Here is a 7,041-nt window from a genome sequence, read left to right as displayed (position 1 = left end):
TTTTTCAATCACTTCCAAAAAAAAAAAAATTGCCATTCAAAATAAAAATTTCCATAGATAATTTCCTATGAAATTTTTATTGGAAATATTCCAATGAAATCTACCACATTCATTCATTATTTAACCTTTAAATATATTATAGAATAATATTATATTAGTCAAGAAAATAAAGAAAATAAAGAAAAAGATGTGGAGTTAAGCAAATCTCCCCCCCCAATATATATATATACCATTTAAAATATTAAAGGATATTTTTGTAATTTGTTAAGAGTCAAGTCATTGATTTTGTTTTGTTTTCTTGGCCGAAAGTATCGAACATTTGACATGACCTTTATCACATCCGGTTGTCTATAGTGACAGAGAAAGCAAAGTTCGTCACAATGTAATGCAGAGAATCATTATCGTAGCCTTGAAAATGAAATACAATGCAGCTTAGACGCAATTGAGCAAAAACTAAAAAGAAAAAAAATAATAATAATATTTTGAACTAAATTTTAATTAGAATGAATATCAAAATTCTTAAATCTATTTGATTTCAATATCAATTATATGTATATTATAATTTTTTCAAACTTTGCATCATTATTGTTGGATTGAAATTTAAGAGTATGTTTGAGACTTCTTTAGTATTTTATAAAGTTATTTGTAAATTTATTATAAAGAAAGTAATTTAATTATTCTTGATTTAAAAAATAGTTTTTTCATCTTAGAATTTAAAAAATAGTAAAATAATAATGATCAAATGAAATTATGATTATTGTATGAAATATATAGCAGAGAAAAAGCTGTCCCAAATAGTCCCTTCTATTTGGGATAGATTTTTCTTGCTTTATTTTCATCCCACAAACATATTTTGGTTTGGTTGTTGTATTTGTTGCTTTCTCGTTGTTTTTCATAATTTTTTTATGGTGGAAATCTATTTTTACAATTAGACATGCTATTGATTGTAGGGAAAAAGCAAATATTTAACTTTTGCAAAAAGATTATGGCATCGTTTGGGATAGTTTTTTAACACAACTTTTTCTTTGCTTTCAAAAATTTTTTGTACTTGTTGCATCCTGGAATATTCGCGGTGAAAGAGAAATTTAAAGCTTAACGTCTTAGCTTTGTACGAAGATCCAGCACACAAGACGCCAGACTTTTGTCTGTAGCCAAACTTTCATCGGACTTCTACCCGACGTCAAACTTTCGCTTATCTTCATCACTACAAGAAAATGAGTCAATAGCGACAAAAAAAATAGAGACAAAAATAAATTGGTCGCTAAAGATATCTTTTAGCGACAAAAAATTAGTAAGGCCTCTGTTGACCTAATTAAAATATTATAAAATTAATCAAATTAAAATATTAGAAAATTAAATTTAGACAAAATTCGTTAACTTAATTCATTATTTTTGTCAATCATCTCTTAAAATATAAACATTTAATCACAGCCATTGATTAGAAAGGGTAGGATTGTAAATTCAAAACTAATTTGAATAAACAGTTATTAGGTTTGATTGGAGCCGGTTCTAACAAAAGCACCCACGATCTCTCCATTCTATTGGCACACTCCCAAAACAAACTCCTTCCCCAACTCGGTATTCTCCTGTTCGCATGAATCCCAGAACCTACCGCCTCAGAGCAGTTCGCAAGGCCGTCTCCCTCATTTCGCAGAGAGCTCCAGGCGAAACTCCCTGTTCACTCGGCTCCCTCCATTTCGCACGACCCCAAGGTCGGCCGCACCTCTCTCTCACCGACCTCCGACGTCATCGCCTGCCGTTCGCAAGCCCTAGCCGAGAACCTTGTCATCGTCTGCCCTAGCCGAGAGTTTAGGTATACTCCTTGCTAATTCTCACTTTCCCCACCATTCTCTCCTTCTTCATTATCATCTTTGACCTTCATTTCCATTTATCTTCTTCCCTTTCTCTGTTGGGTAAGATAAGTAATGAGGATTGCTTTTTTTTTTTTTTTTTAGAGGAAATGATGCTAGCATGTTCTGTTTGGAATTTTGAAATCAAGAACCATTTCTTGAGGTTTCTTTTAGTTTTTCTTTGCATCAAGATGATATTTGTGTAGAAAGAGTTTGGAATCGTAATTTTCTTTAAAAAAATGTTGAAACAGGGATCGACACATGCAGATTTTATTAGATTTCTCTCATTAAGGTAAATGAAAATGCAGAAGCCTTTTTGAAAGAAAATAAAGGTAATGATTTCATACCTTTGTTCTCTAAGATTAAAAAAAAGATTGGTAAGATGTAATGTTGGAGTCATCTTGCCATTAAAATTAGTTTTCATGGAATAATAGTATGGAGTGCTGAGATTGAATATCTACATTTTTGACTTATCATAAAATAATAGAAAATGCTGAGCTTCTTTCTTTTGAGTTCAAATTGCTTTGAATGTTGTTCTATATTTTGTTTTATAAAACAAAAGAAGAGAGAACAAGAAGCGAAATGTTTGATATAGTTCATTGCTCCAAATGTATAGCTTGTTGTTTGAGATATGTATAATACACTACATTGGTTTGTTCAGTAATTGTTATATGCATGCTTATTGGCAAGTGATATAGTGTTGATTTTCATTTTAAGATACCTTGTTTCATGAGTACACTCAAATGATTTGGGCTACATATTCGACTTATAATTTCACTTGCTTTATATATCACTCATGAGTAGTTGTAGTTCCAATAAAGAGTTACTTGCTTTGTGCTAGAGAGCTTTATGTGTTGAAAGGTGAGAATTATATGTATTTTGAAAAGGTGGAAGTGTGTGAGTTTTCAAGTTTATAATAGGTTTGAATCTTTAAAAGGAAAACTAACTGTTATGGTTCTTCAACATTTTCCTTTGTCATTTACCACTGGATCTTGAGAAACAAAGAACAAGGGTAATGTCTCTAAAGGCAACCAGAAGAGGAACTTATTACTTGATAATGGGTGTTGGAACCTCATGTGTGTTTTTCCACTTGTTCTTTTTCAATAAATATTTCTCAAGTCAAATCAAGGCACAAACTGCAGGGAAATCTATGACCAAGAACATAGAAAGGCTTGCAAAAATCATGCCAATGGTTGAACTAGGAAGCAATAAAAGCAGTTTTGATTTCTTCACGTGGGGTGAAAGCAAACCTGTGGCGATCCATGTATGTGATCTTGTTAGTAGTTCTTTACCATTTAATGTTCTTACTGTTGTGAATTGATACTCGGCAATATTTTTCATCTACATTTCCACAAACTACTGGGAAATCTATGACAAAGTTCTAATTTGTTAGTTATTTGTGGAATTTGATTGTTTCAATCAATTGGGTTGTGTTGTTGACTCAGATCTCAATTCTATATATTAAGCTCAACAAGGAGCTCGGTGGCATCATGGCTCTTGCTTGTTAGTTTAGGGGCGAAGCCCCAGGAAAAAATTTTCTTGTCTATATAGTGCCAAGGCACTGTGGATTGGACAAAGAGCTTAGCGGTGAGATGCTGTAAACATGGCGTCGGAAGGCTACGGGCTCATTTTGAAACAGAGATGTTCCTTTAAGCAAGATCTTGATAATGGTTTCCTTTAAGCAAGATCTTGATAATGGTTATTTATGCGGTACCATGGAGGCACTTAATGTTCCACTAGCAGGCACTCCTGTAAGTTATGTTGTGAATCTTGTAATATTTAAATCGCATTGTTCCAGATAATAATTTTTGCGGCCAGAATCCTTTTGCTCTATGTGGCTTTTTTCTAGTTTCATATGCTTGAGCTGCAAATTTATGTATCATTAAACCACTTATCTTCATTCACTTTCGTTGGCATACACGCAGGTCGTCACTTTTTGGCAAACAGAACTTTCAGTTTATAAGGTATTATTAATCAATGATTTTCTTTGTTATGATATGGCTCTTAATAGCTGCTTGAGTTCGGAGTCTTTGTTGTTCCTTGTATATCGTTACTTAAAATTTTGGATGGAGGCGATCAATTAGTAGAACATCTATTAGAAATTTATGAACTTTGCTTTTAGGAAGACATGCTACTTATTATGCAAGTTCCATGCATTTTTATCTTGAATTATCGTGGAAATGTTGAAATATTACGATAATGTTGTTTATAAAATTTTTATGTAGGGGTTGTTTGCTTGTACTCCAAATTGAGGTTCTTTGCAACTGAAATGTATATTGATGGATATGGAGCTGGATTCCACAAAGCAGCAACACAATATATTGATTGGTGTTAGCACGGTTATTGATTGATGTTGTCATTTACTTTTGACAGAGTTGATTTTGAAATTGTATATTTTTTTATATAAAAGTTAATGAAAGATTTCTATGTTAACTAGATGTTCTCATTTTGTAAATATTAAGATTTTATGATTAATGATATCTGAGATTGCATTTTTTATGTTAATTAATGGATGTATTTGTAAAAGCATATGAATGAATATAATTTTTTGGATTCTATGTTTTTTATTATTGTTACCTCAAGTTAATAAAATGTGTTATTTCTCTATTATGAAATTTGTCTAACTAATTGTAATATAAAGGAGTGATGAATTGATCTTAATTGTTATAGTCAAGGCATAATAATTGGATAATAATTTTTTTTATTAAATATCATAACTTTTATATCCAAAAATATATATCAAAACTTCCTTAAATTAAATGGGCATGTGATTTATTAGGTTGATAATTTTGCTACCAATTTTTATTTTGGTTGCTAAAGGGAAAATGTAATAAATAAAATTAATTATTGAAATTACTAAATAGCATCCAAATAAACATTCATTAGCGTCCAAAAAAATGGTCGCTAATTTGTCCAATATTAGTGACCAATACTAATTAGTGGTCGCTAAAAGCCTCAGCGACGAGGCTACTGCGACAAATCAGCGGCCCAAATATTTTTGGTCGCTATTTGCTTTAGCGTCCAAATTAACTTTTTTAGCGACCAACTTAATTGGTCGCTAATGACCTATTTTCTTGTAGTGCGAGACACTAGAGTTTTTACGTGGAAATCTCCTAAAAAGAGGGAAATATCACAGGTCTAGCCCAGCTTGAATGAATTCACTAGAGTTTGCAGTCAATTAAAAATGAGACATTTTTTGGGGGGAAATACCTTAGCTTGATGTAACAAATATACATTATATATAGTGCATAACATGGTGCAAATTGGAAGAATTAGTATTGAGATGTTTATTTGTTCGACATGATCATAATCGGAGGGCGACGGAAGTCGGAAAGACAATAGTTAGTCACCAAAGCAATACTAAAAAGCACTTTTACATAGCAGTAAAAAAGTGTCCCAAGTGAAGCCATCCACAATAGCTTTTAAAAAAGGCATTTTTATGAAAATAACTTCACAATCATTTTTACAAAATACTACATTAATCACAAACAAACTCTAAATGCATTGCAACTTCAATGCGATTGAGCTATAAAATCAAAATACAGATTATAACAGTTGGCTAAAATTTTAATCATAATGAATTTTAAAAATTTAACTATTAATATGTTATTCTCATTTAAAAATATATTATAAAATTTTATAAATTCATTATAGCAAACTTTGTTTGTGAATGAGTGGCTTTATGGTGCAGAATGTTGGCCATTAAAAGAGAAGCATAATATTGAGTGTTGCAGAGATGAGGATGCTCAGGTGGATGTGTGGTTTTACTCTTAAAGACATGAAACAAAATGAGCATATACGTGAAAAGGTTGGAGCAGCTCCAGTATAAGATAAGATTAGAGAGAGTCACCTTAGATGATTTGGTCACATAAAGCGGCGGCCTTCCAATGACCTGGTTAGGAAAGTAGATATATTAGATTTGATTTATGTTAAAAAATGTAGATATAGACTTAAAACTATTTGGTTAGAAAATATTAGAAATCACATTTCTTCATTAGATTTATATGAGAATTTGACTCTTAACAAGACATAATAGAGAAAAAAAATTCATCGAGTCGACCTCATATTTTAGTGGGATAAAAGCTTCTTCCTCTTGTTGTTGTATTGTAGTAAAATTTGTTTCATAATATTATATTATGATACAAAATTCTTTCAATTGAGTCTTCTCAATTAAAATACAGTGATCTTTCATTGACTTGATAAAGAAGCAACAATATTTATACAATTATACGCAACCCATCAATTTTTTAAGGGAATTTCCTGAAAAGCTTTCAATATTCTGAATTCTGATGAAAGTCCACAGCCAAATATAATCCAAACTGATAAGGCAACCAAAATACATAATGGATTCATCCTTCAAAACAAAAGTTTTATTGTCATGCGATGAATAATTCAAATAAGAAATTCCGTATGGAACTACTCTTAGTTGCAGAGAATAAATGGGCAACTGAGATTCCTATTAAAATAGTTTATTTGGTACAAATGAACATTTGAACTCAATAGAAGTCTTGTGGAATCAACAAAATTTGAATTCTATATTTGCTCAATCATTGATGAAGCAATTTCATAATTTTATTAATAGATGATTCGGATTTTTTGATGCGGGCCGTAAATGAACCAATAAGTTTGATTAGTTATTTATGACTTGGGCTTCATTTGAGATGATTTTCTTACTGTTTTGTGAAGCAATTTTTTAGTATAAAACTTGTTATTTTCCAACTATTTCATGATAGAGTCTATGATATGAAAATTAAAATTCAAAAACATTGAATAATATGTGTGCCCTTGCAATTAGGTTCGTACCAAGTTTCATTGAATAATGCAATTGCTTAGTCTGTTAAACAACCATCAAATATGTTCATAATTTTAGTTAATTTGATGGTGGTCAGCAAATTATAATCGAAAGATGGTGGTCGGAGCTCAAATGACAATGTTTAGATGTCGGTGGTCCAACAGTGGCAGCAAGATTTCGGTAGCGTGACGATTATTGTCTATTGATGGTGGTCCAAAGAGAGTGGTTTGACTGTGTGGTTGGATTAGGGGTGTCAATTTCGGGTCACGGGTCGGGTTCGGGTCGAACCTGAACTGATTCGGGCGCAAACGGGTTGACCCTAACCCGACCCGGTTAGAAAAACGGGTCAAAAATCCAAACCCAGACCCGACCCGGCGGGTTGCCGGGTTGACCCGACCC

This window comes from Dendrobium catenatum, unplaced genomic scaffold (genome assembly GCF_001605985.2).
Source record: "Dendrobium catenatum unplaced genomic scaffold, ASM160598v2 fragScaff_scaffold_1117, whole genome shotgun sequence".
Taxonomy (NCBI): domain Eukaryota; kingdom Viridiplantae; phylum Streptophyta; class Magnoliopsida; order Asparagales; family Orchidaceae; genus Dendrobium; species Dendrobium catenatum.
The sequence above is the reverse complement of the archived record's forward strand: the minus strand, read 5'-3'. Positions refer to the sequence as shown.